This window comes from Rattus rattus, chromosome 12, assembly GCF_011064425.1.
Source record: "Rattus rattus isolate New Zealand chromosome 12, Rrattus_CSIRO_v1, whole genome shotgun sequence".
Taxonomy (NCBI): domain Eukaryota; kingdom Metazoa; phylum Chordata; class Mammalia; order Rodentia; family Muridae; genus Rattus; species Rattus rattus.
In genome coordinates, this window is record NC_046165.1 from 4544334 (window position 1) to 4561081 (window position 16748).

The following is a 16748-nucleotide window of genomic DNA, read 5'->3' on the forward strand; positions in this document are numbered from 1 at the left end:
GGCCTGCTCTTTCTTCTCTCAACTAATCTTAAAATCCAGAGAGAAAAAAAATCCTAAAAACTAAACTTTCACGTATTTGGATTAAACAAGAATGGAGAAAATGAAAGGGGGCAGGAACAATATAATTATTGCAGAACTTAGCATGATCGACGAGTTCTTTCCTTTTCAAGTTCGGAACATTAATGTCCTCAGGGCCCAGGGGCGCATGTCCAGCTGAGTGGCGTGGTCTTTAGCAGTTCTGGTTGCTGGTGAGATCGGCGGTGTTTTGAGAATGTGAACCACTCATCTGCAGAAGCCCAAAGCGTAAGAAGAGGCCCGAGTGGGAGCAGAGGTGGCCAGGAGCCTTCTGCATGAGCCTTCTCAGTATTTTACAATAGCCAGCTACACAATCTCTCTATCGAAGACAGAAATGATCACAAACCCTAAGTGTTTAGCCCACCCGACACCCACAAAGCCAACGTGCACCCAGGCTAAGAAATCAGACACGTGCAGGGTTCCGGGGAGCACCTCACTGTCTCCCCGGTCCTACCATTCCGAGAGGGTGACCGTGTTCCTCTGGTGAGGCTGGCTTGCTACATTTCAAGCTCCATCCTTGCACCAGGGCGGTGCTCTCCCTCCAGAAGCCTGTTCTGGCAGCAATTGCCTTTTCAAAGCAGGAGGGGGAAAATGTGTGTGTGAGGGAGTAATTTTGTGTGTAGGAGAAAAGTGTTTCTAATTTTCAGTCCTGAGAATGTGAGGGGAAGACGGAAAGACGTGAGGGAGGGAGGGAGGGAAACGACTCAGTCAAAGCCTTCCTGGCTCCACTGCCCTGGCAGAGGCTGGAAGGAGTCCAGACCCAGGCCGTTTTGAGGACTGGATGCTATATGGTCTTTCCATGTGTCTGGAGGGGTGAATAGGGATCGGTCAACAGCGGCATGCTCCCCAGAAACAGGGATCAGTCAACAGCAGCATGCTCCCCAGGAACAGGGATCAGTCAACAGCAGCATGCTCCCCAGGAACAGGAATCAGTCAACAGCAGCATGCTCCCCAAGAACAGGGATCAGTCAACAGCAGCATGCTCCCCAGCTCTCCAAGAACAGGGATCAGTCAACAGCAGGGATCAGTCAACAGCAGCATGCTCCCCAGGAACAGGAATCAGTCAACAGCAGCATGCTCCCCAAGAACAGGGATCAGTCAACAGCAGCATGCTCCCCAAGAACAGGGATCAGTCAACAGCAGCATGCTCCCCAAGAACAGGGATCAGTCAACAGCAGCATGCTCCCCAAGAACAGGGATCAGTCAACAGCAGCATGCTCCCCAAGAACCTGCTATTGCACTGAACAGAAGGTTTATTGCCTTGGGGAAGTTACTAACCTAATTCCAGGATTTTCTGAGTTTTGCCAAACTGTAACAGGAAGCTCACCCTTCACCTTAACACCTTTGGAAGTCAGGGATGAGGGGACAAAAAGGGCCACTGGCTGCCATATACTCAGGCCCTCAGAATAGCTCCTCTGTGTTGTCCTGACAGCATGTGCGGGCCTCACAGCATGTGCCGGCCTCGTTGTTGCTTTTTCTTGTCTTTTAATTTCCTCAAAACAGGAGCTGCAGACGAGAATAGTAAATGCAATTCTCCAGCCACAGACATTAACTCGCGAGTTCACACACACCTGGGGAGGGAAAACCGGCCAGGTATCCACCTGCAGGGTGTTGAACGGTGACATTTTCCAAGTCTGCACACGGGGCTCTCCCAGCCCTTCAGTGGCTTTTTCTCAACAGTGATTTCATCTGGTCCGCGTTATGCAACACACCTTTTAGCCTGATAAGGGGGTAGGGAGTGGATCTGTGCTACTTAGTGGTCAGTGAGCGCACTGGAGGTTTTCATTGAAAAGGCAAAAATTCCACTATGGTGGAATGTGGGTGGGGTCTGCTACGTGTGGATAACACCAGCAGTGAAGCGGGGAGGGGGCTGGGAGAGGAAGTGAGGGAGGGAAGGAGAGGAAGAGGAAGAGGGGGGAGCACTTGTAGAGAAGTCGGGGGGAAGGAGACTGGAGACTAGGGGGGGGAGAGAGCAAAAAAGAGTTGGAGGGGGGGGGCATAGGAGGGCAGGGGTATTGGGAGAAGGGAAAGAGGAGGGGAAGAGAGGAAGAGGGAGGGAAAGTAGGGAGGGAAGGGAGGAGGGAGGAGGGGGGAGAGGAAGGGGGAGAGGGAGAAGCAGGCCCAGTGCATGCTAGAATAGAGGCCTAGTGATCTTTAGGTTAAACATCAACCTAAGAGTTTTCCTTACAGGAGTCTGCCTCAGAGCTAGTCCAAGGGCTTGCAGCATGTCCTGGTTTTCTTCACATTAACACCTGGTCTAGGGCAGGAGCCTGCTGGGCTCTCTCCTCTCTCCCTCACTGAGTAGGCTCAGGCATAACTGGGGGAAAAAAAAAAAAAACAGAAAACCCTTCCCTGTTCCTCCCTCAGGAGGGGAGGGAGGGTGGGCACAGACTGCTGCCCACTGGAGCTGAGATTAATTGGTTCCTTCAGTGACCTTGGCACCTACCGATGGTGCTGGGGTCTCTGGGTGTCTGAGGAAGAGGGTCGCAGATGGACGGAAATGATCACCATGTGGGTGGAGGGGAGGGGGAAATGGGAAAAAGTCAAAGGCAACTGGAGATCTGCAACTGTGGTCTCCCCACCGTGTGACAGTGTGTCTTCTGTGTAGACATCTGCATCTGCTGGTCCATCTATCACTTTTAAGCCAACGTCCAGCATGCTAGCAGAAGTTCTCAGGGGACACAGTGGAATACCACTGGGGTAGGGGGTGAAAATTTTGAAGGACTGTTGAGCTTTTCCCATTGCACTTAGAACTGAGCAGAATCGAGGAAATCACCCACCCCTTTCCCTACCCTTGCTGGCTCAGGATTCCCTAGGATTCCAGGTTGTAAGTTCCAGATCCTGAATAAGGGAGGAGCCAAACTGAGCCTACCAGAAACTTCCAACCTCTAAAGGACTGGCCTTCCCTGGAGACTGGTGGGTTGGCACTGCGGGTGGTGGGAGCTCCACCTTCCAGCACAGGGGCCAGTTGTCGGAGAGAACATGGTAGCTTACATGCATCTGGCTTGTGTGGGTCTACTCACTGGCTGCAGTGGTTAGAAACTGCTGGTTAGCACTTGGGGAGGAGGTGGATATGACCTGTAGCAGAACAGAAAGTTTTCCTCTCGGGGGTCTCCTCTGACTCCCCCATTTGAGCGTGTCTCCCAAAGCCCTTTCTTCTAGTGCATGAGACCCAGAGCAAGCTGGCAGCTGCTAGAGTAGAAGCCCTGGGAAGTAAAGAGTTAAAAAAAAAAAAAAGAAAAGAAAAGAAAAAGGCCAAAGCTGTCCTTTGGCCCTTGCAGCCCCAGTGGCAGCAGCTCCCTTTGATCCTGCCTCTTAATTGCAGCCTAGTAGCCCTGAGAACTTTAAAGAAAAGGAACAGAGAGACTTAAGAGATAGGGCTTGTTTTGTTTCCTGAGGGGACGGTCTTCCTGGTGGCTGCCAGGAAGCTGGTACTCCAGGGCTCAAGTGATGGGGTTTCCTAAGTAGGACTGCATCCTGTCTCCCAGCATGCATCTGATCTGAAGAGATCTCCAGAAATACTTACACCTACAGAGGCCGCTGGGTAGAGAGGCTAGGGGCAGACTTGGGTGGGAGATGAAGGAGGAGAAGAGAGACCACGGCTTGGCACAGCAACAGACAGAGCAGACTGCACACACCCCCGAGCAGCTACGCAGGAGCAGTGAACACCCTAGGAGGAGGAACTTCCAGCCGGAAACACTCCGCACAGGTAGGGAAGCCTGAAGGTGAAAAGTGTTCTTAGCCAGGCCCGGTGGCAAAGGCCTCTGATGGTAAACAAGAGGCAGAAATAACCAAACTTTAGGAAAGCTTCCGTGGGCTGCGGAGTCTGAGACCAGACTGGCTATTTTAGTAAGACCTTGCCTCAAAACTACAAGTAGAGAAAGAACAGAGGACCCAACTCAGTGGGCTTGTCTCCGGTGGGAGAGGCCCGGAGCTCCACCTCAAATGATTCCACGGTGTACCCAAATGTGTTTCTAGGAAATCTCTCAGATAGCAACATCAAAACAGCACAAAACTCCTCAGACTTGAATAGGCCTCTCTGTCTGTCTCTCTCCCCTAACCCGCCCCCCTCCGTCACGAGCGTGCACTGAAAAGTAACAAAAAGGCCAACATTCGCAACAAACAGTGAAGATGAACCCCTGGCCATGACCGGGTTCTGCACCAAGTTCCTTGTGAAAAAAAAATGTAGTCCTGTGCCCAGAGTACAGCAGGGCAGCTCCTGTCCGCTCTGCTTAACTCCTCAGGGAATAGCGTGGCATGGCATTCTTCTAAGCGAGCCCCTTTCGCAGTCCTCCACGGAGACACTCTTGACAGAGGTACCACATTCAAACCTCACAAGGTGTGTCTGGCCTTTGTTTTGTCCCTGACGAGCTTGTGACCTTGGAAGATCCCTTTCCCCGTGATCCACTTCCTTCATAAAACATTGTAATGGAACTGACCGACACAGCTCGACTGGCTATACAGTAGGCACTCAGTAAACTCGATAAACATTGGCTCTGTTTCACTCTTGAAAGAGGATTGGTCAATTAAAAAGCATATCCATCCCACCCGGACTCATCCCTGCGTGAGGCGTCAGGCAGAAAAGACTTTCCTTAAATCAGTTTAGCTCCATTCCTGCCCCCAGGAGAGAGCGAGAGAAAGGGAGACTCATTGGTGACAGAAAAGGAGAGAGCAGCCGAGAGGAGAGAGGAAGATAGAAGACCTCTACTCAGGTCTGGACTTCTCCCAGTCCTCTCTGATGATGTCTGTCTGTGTTTACAGACTGTAATGTAGCTGTGTTATGAAACCCAGGCCATGCTGAAGGCACGTGACACGTGCTCATACCATGCTGAGCGCACATGACACACACCCATGTCATGCTAAAGGCACATAACACATCCCCGTGCCACTCCGGGTGCACATAACACATCTTGTTTACTCCCCGTGCCCTTTCAAGAGAACGAGGAGAGAAAGCCGTTATCTGCATCTTAAGGAATGAGTGTGACTGGCGGAGTTCCCCCCCAGAGTCATTCATTGGGTGTTTAAGGTCCAAGCTGGACACATTAGACTTCTGGCCTTTAAATCCACCCACCACCTAGCAAATAAGTAAACAAATAATACATAAACAAGCAGAGGGATATCAAAAGCTGAGTTTTAAAACATGTGTTCCCTGGGAAAGAAAAAAAAAGATACATACGCACAGAGGCCTTACTTGGGGGTGGGTACCAAACGTCTGGTGCAAGTTGTGCGTCTGTGTCCATGACAACCGCAGACATCATAAACACAGGAGATGCCCACAGTTGGGCTGTTGCCAGCCCTGCCAGCACCTAACTGGACTCCTGTAGACTGGGAGTCAACATTAACATAATCCGACCTCTAAGTCAGACTGGTATCCTGCAGAGGCTGCCTGGGCCAGCATGGGCTCTTTGGGCGAGCAATTGCAGACCCATCATCCTCTGGCACTCACCTGTCTGCAAAGCTGCCCCAGGGTTCCAGATCCTCCCCAGCGAGCAGGATGAGCGGTACCATCATCTTCATCCCCAGAGAGCTTGTTAGGAGAGCAGGCTGTTAGCCCCACCCCAGACCTACTGAATCAGAATTTACATCCCTAATAAGATCCCCAGGTGACTTGCAGGAACATGCAAGTTGGAGCAGCACTGCTCTGGTTTAGTCCTTGGAGTACACCAACCACCTCCAACCACACCAAGGACTTTCTCCTCTGGAGAATGCTTCCAAGTGTTCAAGAGAACCTGATAGGCCCAGGAAAAACAGGACACCCAGAGTCTGGTGACATTTCACTCTGGAATTACCACCCCAAACAGCCCATGCTGGTTGGCATCTTAAAAGGCAGATGGGAAAGTCTTGATCATTTTGCCTTTTTTCCTACCTCTGAAAATCTACGTTTAAGTCACCTGTGCACGTGAAAGGCGAAGCCATGAGCGTTCCCTTCCACGCCCGCTATTCTGTGCCTTCAGACGGGACTATGAACAAATGTTTGCCTGCCTCCAACAGGATCACTGCCAGAGACTGGTGCTGAAGAGGGTAGAATACGTGTAGGAGGCTGTGATCATTCATTTTGATTGTCAACTGGATGGGAATTAGAATTACCATGGCAACAAACCTCTGGGCATGGCTGTGAGGGAGTTTTAAGACTGGATGTACTGAGAGGAGGAGGAAGACCCACCCTAAATGTGGACGGCACCATTCCGAGGACGAAGGGGTCCTGGGTGAAGGAGAAAGGCTCCAGGCCCCAGTTCTTCATTTCTGTCCCTCACTGTGGATGTAAGCCAGCCAACTACCTCAAGACCTGTTTCCACGATGGACCGTACCCTCAAACTGTGAGCTAAAATAAGCTTTCATTTCTGCTAGGTGCTTTCCTTCGGTATTTTGCCCAGCTACAGGAGAAGTAAACAGATGAATCTAAGGGATTCATGCAGACGGTCCTCAACAGTTATGCTTACTTATAATTTCTTTAAAAAAAAGCTATTTTCTCCTTCTATGTATATTTAGTTTCCTGATTCTTTGCTGCCTCCTACTTTCTTCTGCGTCGGTGACTAATTCTTTTCCAAGCTCGACATTGGTCAACTGCCCGCTTCTCTTTCTGGGGGGTAGTGAGTATGCGTGACATCAACGGTTGTTTCAAGATAGCTGTCTCAGGCTTAGAAATGGGTAACCTGGGAACTAGGCTGCTGGTGCCCCCTCCTCTCTTTGTCAAGTGTAGAGATATCTGTACCTATAAGGTAACTGCACAGATATATCCCATTATTGGCTAAAGTTCGATGTTGAAAGCTCATGGCTCGTCATCTCCCTCCTCCGCCAAACCTCTCCCCACTGGCTGGTCTCCCGTTCTTTCTGTGTCCCTTTCCAGTCGCAGCACCATTGGTATCTCTTATGATAGAAACCGTAATGTATTTCTGGCAATTCTAAGCTCTTGCAGCTCCTCTTATCCACTACAATGTCTTTTGGATCCCTTTCTCCTCCGCTCTCTTCCATCTGTCCCCTACAGTATGACTGGATTATTGTAAACTTTTTCTGTCCAGAGGCATCGCTCATAATAAATGGTCTAACCTCTAACCCTATAAATTATAATTTTATAAAATCAAACTCTGCTGCATGGCTCTTCAGCTCTCCCCTACCTTAATGATTCCAACGGCTCCCATGTGGCCTGATTCCTCACTGTGCCCTAACACTGGCTCCCTATTCTGTAGTCAGTTCTCCTTGTGGTCCCTTAACCTCACTGTCTCTCTTCCCTGACCCCTGGGCTCTCCATGCTTTTTGATCATTTGCTCCTATGATAAAATATTTGGTAAATCAGAAACAACCATCATTTACAAAAACAACCTTACTTACAAGGGGTATTCTTATAGAACAATGCCATTATGATCTATACATCATCTAATACACATGAAAATTGACACTTCAAAGGGATACGCTAAATAAGTATATACATTGAGCTCTCTCCTTATGAATAAATAATCTTATCCCTGGCCTAGGGTACAGACTTTTCACATTAAAAAGGCTGATTTAGACAAAATGTTTGCATTTAGAGCCAGAGAAGGCGGCCTTTCCTCCGTGAAGTCCTGTCTACCATGTGACCCAAGCATAGCTTTCCTTTCTTAAATTCTCAGAACTTTAAAGCCATATGCATTAAATCATCTATATCATATAAACTTCCCCAATGCTTTTATTTTGATTAATTGAAGCTCACATTCGGGATGCCAAAAGTTTATAGATTTTTTTTTTAAGGATAATTCAATCTCTTAATTAAAAACAATACCGTCCTTCCCAAATTGCTAGGGTTGAGCTCCCTCTGCTCAACTCTGTGACACACATGTTATAGAAGCGTCAAGTTAGACCACGGTGTGATCCACTTAGGCCAATAAGTAACATATGCATAACTTTCTACTGATTTGAGAAGTAACTTCTCCACTTTGGGGCTGCTAAAACTTGTAGCATATTAGTTAACCTCGCTCAAACCTTGTTGTCATTTAATTTGTTAAACAGGAAGTGTGGGGGGTTCTGATCACTAAGGGAAACAAGAAACAGAAAACTTAAAATAGCATATGTATTTAAGATGTCACTGTGACTAGTATGCTCGGAGTTTAAAAGAATGGAGGCTACATACATCCGAAATTTCTACCTTGAAATGCCAGGTTTTTCTGTAAGTTACTTTCCTCTCTCTTATTCAGCTCAAAACCTACAGTGCTAGGTACCTATAGGACCTGAGAGTCTCAGAGGCCCGAGTTTACGTAGTAACCAGGATGGCTTTTGCTGAGACATAGCTGTTAGCAAGTCTTCAGAGAGTTCTTATCTTCAACCAGCAAACTGTGAGTGCTGTTGATTGGGTGGGGCTCTAGGGACCTTCTAAAGTTCCAATTGCACAAGGTATGTGCAAAGCAGCCTTCTTGTAACGAACGCCCCTAAAATAGTCATTTCCAGTCTCCGCGTCCATCTTTCTACCAGTTTAAGAGTTGGTGAGATGGGGCTGGGGATTTAGCTCAGCGGTGAGATGGGGCTGGGGATTTCTCAGCGGTGGGCGCTTACGTGGGAAGCGCAAAGGGTCCCCAGCTCCAAAAAAAAAAAAAAAAAAAAAGAGTTGGTGAGATGCTCTCAGGGGAGCAGAAGGCGGGGATGTCCCTGTGTTTGTTGACTTGGTTATTCTCTGGCCTGCAGGACACTATGAGGTGTTCATGAAACCCCTCACGGCCCTGTGGCTGGGTTGCGGTATGGGATCAACCTTGGCTTTATCCTGAAGCTTACTCAAGCAATCCAAGCTGAGACTCTACCTCTCCGAGGGCTTTACCTTTGTGCCGCCTAGTTGTTGATGGAATGCTGTCTAAGAAAGAACTTAGGTGGTGACACGACTCTATGTCCTCACATCTGGTACTTGGGGCATTTACAAGATTCTCTGGTGCTTTCAAAATCCAAGTCAATTAACCAAGGGGGTGGGGAGAGTCCACGCACGCACGCATACACGCACATATGCCTGACGCACGCACGCACGCACGCATGACGCACGGTAACCCAGGCTGGTCTAGTACTCCCTACCAGTCTGAACTCCCTGTCCTCCTGCCTGCTGTTCTTGAGTGCTAGCATTACAGATGTGCTCCGCTACGCCTGGCTTTATGCGGTGGGAGGATTGACAACTGGGGTATCCCCCAGTCTACACAAACAAAACTTTTGAAATCTAATAACTCGTCTCCTGGGGTTTTAGCCAGGGTGCTTTAAACGAGGCCCCCATCCCGGGACTTCCCACTGAAGCTGTTGATGGAGATACCACAAAAGCCCTTATCAAGTGCAAGGGTCCCCTGTCTGTTCGTTGTCTGTCTAGAGACAAGGTGTGCTCTGCCCTCATTTCTCCTAGCCTTTGTGCACCGCAGACGGCAGGAGGACATTTCCTGTTCCCATAGGGTTGACTTACGCCCTACAGTTCTTGGACGCCGGCTTGCCATGGATGCTCCCAACCGAAACGGTGGCCTAGCTCCTCTGTCAATGGAGACACCGGAACGATTTAAAAAAAATTAAAAAGAGCTTTCAAAGAGAGGCTGCGTCTTCGGCCTCCTCTCTCATGTCTGCCCCTAACTGCATCCTTTAGCCTCACACGGTTTGTGTTTGTCCTGAGAAGGAATGTTCTAGCAGGGCAAAAAAAAAAAAAAAAAAAAAAAAATCCCCCAAATCACTACCATCCAAACAACTTAAACTTTAGGAAGGGAAATCGACTAAAACAAAACAAACCCCCTGCATTTATGAAAGAATGTGGGGGAAGTGTAGTCCCCAGAGGCAGCATCAGGTTTCCTCATAATTGCATCATGGGCTGTTTGTTGGGGGCAGGCCGAGGCTCAGAAGTGTGAGCAGGTCTAAGATTTCCCTTTGTTCACCGGCTGGCATTTAAGGCTTTATAAACGATGTGCCACAGCCTTACCACTTCAGGCTGAGGCTCTGGTGGCTGAGACTCTGTGAGTGCTCCCCAAAGGCATCTAATCTGCATGTTTCAAGCACTCTGACACACCACGCTCACCTCTCTTTATGTTAATTAAACAACAGGCGCTGTAAGAGATATAGCAGGGGTAGAGAAAGGACGGACATCTAAAATCTTAAAAAAAAATTAAATATGTTTTCTCCAGCCTCAACACCAGACTCACATCCAGATTAAAATCAATGTCTGATGGGTACAACGCTAGCTTAACTTTAGCCAATAGCGATGTTTTCAAGCCTTTGAAATGCAGGCTTTTATGACGGGTGTGTTTGCACTTAAACGAAGGCGGGTAGTCGGTAGCCTGAAGTCCTAACCAAGCCCAAAAACCCTGACCAAAGGTCGCCTAACAAACACTTGTTGACTGATGTTGGATAGCTGACCCAAGAGACCTTAAACAACACTTGCTTTGTCAAAACACTAAAGCAAGTCCTCGGGTCCAAGACTTTTTCTTTTTGTCATACTGAGGGGGCGTAAGAGAAGGTCAGCTGAAAACTGGCCCCCATCACGGAGCTCAGGGAGCTCGGGCTCAGCAAACAAAGCTGAGGCCTGACTGAGCATACCTGTTTTGGTTCAGCACTGCAGTGGAGGCCAGGCCTAGGGCTGACAGAGCCCAGGGCCTGAAGCAAACACTGACTCCTCCTCACTGCAAGAGACACTTTGTACACATTTTCAAGAAGGAAAACAAAACTAGACTAAATGATGGCGAAAGAAAACACACACACACACACAACCAACAACAAAACTAATCGACCAGAGCCAGGTAAGACCCACCCCATCCTCCAAAGAGGGAAATACCAAATTCCCAGCTCCACAAAGCAGCATGTATCTCTCTCTAACTGAGCGGTTCTTTCCAGAAAAAGGAGGCTCGGGCTCCTGACTCTTTATGAGTAGTATTATTTTCTGCAGTCTCTTTCCCTCTTCACAGGGCTTCAGGCTGAGCCTTCCGCTGCTCTGGTGAAAAGGAAGAAGTGTCCTGTTCTCTGTGGGGTCATGACCTTGGAGTTCTCTAGGGAGCTCACCTGATGGACTTTTGACCTACTGATCTGTCATGACTCAGGCTCCTGCCTGCTTCCCTTTCTCTGACACTCCTCACCCCGACTGCCCACTTGCTTCCTCTTTGCCAGATTTCTTGCCTGACAGGCCCAGCAGTAGCTGTTAGCCTCCCAAGGGCCTCTCAGGGGTAGCTCTCTTGTGGAGGGGCTGACGGCACCCAAACTGTTCTCTACAACTACTCCCTCTTGTCCCTGGACCATTTCTTCATTAAGTAAAATCCTTCCCCACCACTGCGATGCCCCTACTTGCCTCTGCACTGCTACTGTTTCGTTATTTTGGAAAATGTAAATGAGTCAGCTTGCCTTGCTTCCCACAGTTTTTTTCCTTGCCGATAAGAGAATGCAAGAAGGAAGAGATAAACGTGTGTCAGACTGACCCAACTCCTTCTCCAGGAGGAATTTGCTCAGTATCTAAGTCCCCTGCTCCCCATTCCTGCTTGAAATCCCGAGTACCTGCTCTTGGATCTCTATGGCACTCCCAGAGCTTGGGACTGGCCCGGAGCCATGTGATATTGATTTGTTTTCACCATGGCAACAGCAAATTAAAACAACGAGCAGAGGAGAAGGCAGGCTGTTGAGCAGTAAGCTGCATGACCAGTATATTCCACAAGCATCCTTTCCTGCCTTCCGCAGGGCTTTCCCTCTCCTTCCCTCCACTTCCACAGATTTCACACAAGAGGCAAAGGAAGAGCGGCACTGAGAACTTTGGGCCACCACAGCTCTACTAAGCCCACTGCTGGCAGAGACCAGCTTACCCAGCAGCTTCTGGAACATTAGGTGAGATGGATGGAGGAAACGCAGGCTAACAACCATGCCTTCTTGACTTCCTTGGAAATTCCATTTAGTTGGCTTGGGCATCTTTAGAAAACTTGTAAGAAACTGACAGAGACTGGAAGGTTTTATATTTTGTAGCCTTCAATCTAAACACCCCAAGACATTGTCCACAATGTTTCCACACAGAGGCCCCTTCCTTTGTACTTCACCGGGCATTGTCCCAGGAGACAAACAACTTTTGTTACTGTTGTTTGTACAAAACAGGTCCCTAGAATTCTAGGAGAGAAAGTGTAAGAAGTATTACTTGTTCCAAGAAGATAAAGAAACTGAGGTAGGCACTTGCCCAAGGCCACACTAAGTGGTGCGGGAGGCCAGCTGGTAGGTAGTAGGGACTCCTGAACCGCAGTGTGCTCTAACCCAAATTCTTTCTTTAGAAGGAACCTCAATAAACACTAACCTTTCTCCCGATCATACAATCAAGGGTGTTACAAAAGTGCCACCTGTGACACAGGGTTAACAGCAGGCAGTATTGTATTTTATTTCCTTTGAGCCATCTGCCTTAGGACGAGGTGCTGTATCTATGAAAGCAGCTGTCACCCACCATCCAATCAACCTTGAACTTGGTAGCATATCCCGGGCCTTAGATAATGGTTCCAGGGGAGCTGGGATTGGGCCCCCCTGGGGTGGACCCCCCAGTTGCACCCCCCTGGCATTCGCCCCCCTGGGATAGGCCACACAGGTAGCCTTGCCAAGCCACGATGCTAAGAGAGGCCAGAAAGAAAGTGAAATTCAGCTCAGAGGCCAAGGCTTTGCACTGGCCAAGCCAGAGAAGCTGGCAGAAAACCTGGGCAGGCAGGCAGGTAGGAGAAGTTAGTTGCCCTATTTGGCCTGTGAAGGGGGATGGATGGGCTGTGAGTTTAAATGGGAAGGCATAACTCAAGTCCTGCCAACTGGGAGTTCGAATGTTCCTGGCCTGGACATAGAGAAATATTCCTCTCCACAAGCTGAATAAAAGAACACACAGCAGAAATAGTTGGGGGATGACGTCAGGAGTTCTGGGCTAGTGTCCTGCACTTCTCCTTGAAAGTAAAAACCGTGGGTCTAGAAGAATCTACGTGGCATTGCCCTTATTTAAATGAACAGTGCTGCTGTCCCTCAGAAGGGAGCAAAAGAGAGGAAGAAACTTCCTCTTACATAGATGGTAAAAATGTCTCTTGTTTAATTTTTGCTCCTAGTTGCTGCCTAAATACACATATGCCCTAACAGACATTTTCCTACTTAATCTTTGTCTTTCAAAGAGACAGTAAGGCTTTTTGAAGACCGTTGGAACATTCACTGGAACATTCACGGAGGTGGCAGTTAGGCAAGTTTTTTTTTTTCCTTCGCTTCAGTGCTTGCTAACTATTCTAAAAATGTTACACATTTATTGTAAACACATGCTTCCAAGGCCTAACAAAAAAGCTCGGTTTCCTCAGGCCTGGCAGAAATTTAAAACGGAAAAGGGCAGAAAGAATCTTTAACACTGAGAGAGCCTTTCCTTCTCCTGGGCCAAGTGTGTTAAAAATAAATCTGCTTCAACCTTTCTAGCCGCTGCTTCTCGGCAAGAAAGTTGATCTGGCTGGGCATAGTGAGAGCCCAGCTTTAAAAGCTAGCCTGCTCTCATTAAATTATTCTGCTGGCTGTGTGTTCTCATTAAAAATGCATACAGATCAGATAATTGCAGTAAGCATTATTAACCCAGCTTTACTTTTGAACATAATGGTCCCACTTTTAAGCTGGAAACAAAGACGGAGGCTGCCAGGAAAAGCAATGTAAACACTGAACTACAGTGCCTAAGACCAGCCAGGAAGCTACCTCACATTCTGCCTCGGTGCTTAAAATGTGCTTTTGAAACTCAATTAAAGCCATTGCCCTGTAGCACCAGGGTGGCCCCCAGTTTCCAAGAAACAGACATATTTTGGTCCCAGGCGTTCAACCGATGATTGTTCACCATGATTTTCTTTTTTTTTTTTAAATTCTCAATTTCAAGTGTGTTTCCAAAGAACAGGAAACATGTAAACTTTATTCTGTAGCCCACTCTGGCCGTAAAAACCTCGATTATCTTAAGAAAATACTGGTCTGGATCTTTCAGAGGATTAAAAAACAATAATAGCAAATGAATCTGCCCTTTAAATAAATAAATAGAAACCTCGGTTTTTATGCCTCACCCTAAACGGGCGGCGTAGATTCCAGCTTTGCCATTTCTTGTTCTCAAATCCGAATGTTACGTAAAACTCCAGGGTTTCCTGCGAGTATTCCGCTCGAATTAGTGGAATCGGTCTCCCTGGCTTCCCTAAGCACACACATGGAATGCAGCATACTGCAGCAAACTCTTTAAACATTAAAAAAAAAAAAAAAAAAAAAATGGGGAAGGGGGTTGTTTCTCCTACCTTGTTTAGCTCTGCTCGTCCTCCCCTTGTACAGTAACCCCAAGAACATCTGGCAGGATCGAGTGGCCGCGGCTTCTCCACCGCATCATGAGGAAGGGGGGTCCATGCAAATAGTTCTCCGTCCCTGTTTATTGTACTCTGCGAGCCGCCGGCCGTGGCTGGAAAATTTTACCTTCAGATGATGAAGCAAAGACAGTCTAAACTCTGTTGCTGTGAGCTGCAGCCCTTCCTTCCCACAGGCCCCGCCCATACGCAGCCGGCCAATCCCCAGCCAGCTCGTCAGCCCTCCTCGTCTGAAACTGGTCCTCATAGGATGACTGACACAGCAACACGGCGCTGGCAGGCTCTGAAAACAGTGCGTCCATACTGATGGAAGAGGGATCTCCCTCTCCGAGGAAAGCAGTCATAGCTCCGAGACAAAGTGGCACATAATTGGCAGAGCACAGAGAGGGGTAGGGTAGCTCAGACAAATACGCTTCGAGACACCCAGCCCGGAGCCGGGAGTTGCATCATAAACACTCCGGGAATCACGAAACTCCTAAGATGGCCAAGGAATCCAATTGGATCCCAAACTGAAAGTCTTATGGCGTTTGTGAAAGCGTATGGATAGAGATGTTCTTATACATATGTGAGACAATAATTCAGTGTTTGTCATGGAAAGTGATACCTTACGAAACATTTGCATGTAACCACCGTGACTGAGGGAGGCTATAAGCAAGTTGGAGTACACACTGAAGACCATGCTTGAAACCTCAGCACACAGCTTTTCTGGAGAGCTGTCACTGCAGTGGCCACTTACTGGAACCCATATATTTTCCATCTAAGTTTCCAGAGCACTAGAGACTTCAGTGAGGGGATGCTGAACGACAGAATTGATATCTCTACATTAAGCTTTGAGGCTCTTGGCTGGCACCCACTGGGGGATTAACTGTGTCTTAACCTTCTTAGATGCCATTTGATAAATACTCATACGTTGGCTATCCTGTCCTTAGTGCCGCAATGGCTGTGGGAGGGCGTTTACTGCTGAATACACTTGGCACTGACCTAAGCGACATCCTCCATTTTCAGTCTACAAAGGTTGACCCACAGATGCCAGAGATTCCCCCAAGATAAAGCAAGGGGGGGAAAAAAAGAAAGAACTGAAACGATTATTTTTTTTTCCTCCCCAGTCAACAGCGTTTCTGCATGCTTTGAAAACAAAAAAACAAAAACATATGGCATTTAGAAAACACAATAAGCACACATTTTCCTTCCACAAAACACAACGTTTTGGATCTTAAAAATTAAGTATGATGGTCCCGTGACCAACTCCAGGCAAAAACAAAGACCCTATTCATCTGAAAGAGTGAGCCTAACTCTCTAATTTTTTTTTTTTATGAGCAACTGTTTAATGAATGCATCTGGAAGGGAGCATCAGGGCAGAATGTAATGATTTAAGTGTTTTTAAATTTCATGTTTTCGTTCGTAAAACACAGCATTTCTTGTGACTTGTGGACCGATTCTTCAATAGAATACCTTGTTTTATTCCTCTTGATTTTAATCCTTAATTCTTATTTTTGTTTCTAGTCAGTATTATCATTGGTAGGCTTTGGTTGAGTCTGTCGTTGTTGTTGTTGTTTCCCCTGAAAAGTCGAATTAGCTACATTCAAACAGGTGGAAATCCCTTTAAAATATCATTACATCTTTGCACACGTACTTGAGTGATCTCAAACTCACGATTATCTTCTTCTCCACCCCCTCCTGCTTTTGACATGAAATCCCCACTTTTACAATCTCATCACTTAAACTTTAGCCCCCTGTCAAGTCCCATTCTCACCCAAAGACATTAAGCCTCCTAGATTTTTCCTCTGAGCTAGGCCGGAGCCCTGACCTATTCCCTGTATGATACAAAAGTTAATTGATAGCCTCTGGGATCCAGGGCTGTTCGGCTCCGGTCTTCCTTGTTGCCAGACAGGTTTTTCTGAAATCATGTAAAGTCATGTTCCTTTTACACTCAAGCCTGTCCCTCCATAAAATCCAAATTACAGACTTTCGAGGTCCTGCAAAATGTGGCCTCCACCTTGGTCGTCCACTTTACGTCTGCTGTCCCTGCTCTCCACCCCACGTTTACATCCTCCTGACGCACTGTGTAGACCTCAGATCACCTGCCACTTCCTCAGTTCTGCCCCATCAGCTTCTCTGATGTTCAAAAGGCTTCTGTACTGGTCGTTGTACCAGACTATTTTAAGCCCCTAACAATGCAGCCTTGTGTAGCTCGCTTGTCTGAGCGGATCTTACCATTTCAGAAGGCTAGGTCCGTGTCCTACGTTAATTAAGAGAATGTGCATGAAGCATCTCTCCAAAGGCTGGTGCGACAGAGGTGCACTAGGGGATGTCTGTCATTAGAGTAATTTCCGTGTTGGACAGGAGGCCACAGGCAAACATGCTGGTTATTTTGTATCACAAGAAATGACATCATACTCA

At 47.7% G+C, this 16748-nt stretch overlaps 1 protein-coding gene across 6 annotated transcripts in view; it reads right to left on the reverse strand.

Annotated features, from left to right (window-relative positions):
* Positions 1-14516, reverse strand: part of Mbnl2 (muscleblind like splicing regulator 2) — a 159705-nt gene extending 145189 nt beyond the window's left edge. For 4 of the 6 annotated variants that reach the window (XM_032917750.1, XM_032917748.1, XM_032917746.1 and 1 more), the window contains exon 1: positions 14286-14515. The gene's annotated coding sequence lies outside the window, so the exon portion shown is untranslated. Of the gene's footprint in view, positions 1-14285 lie in introns of all 6 variants that reach the window. The other 2 variants (XM_032917745.1, XM_032917749.1) reach the window with 2 other exon arrangements.
* Positions 14517-16748: the final 2232 nt, after the last annotated feature.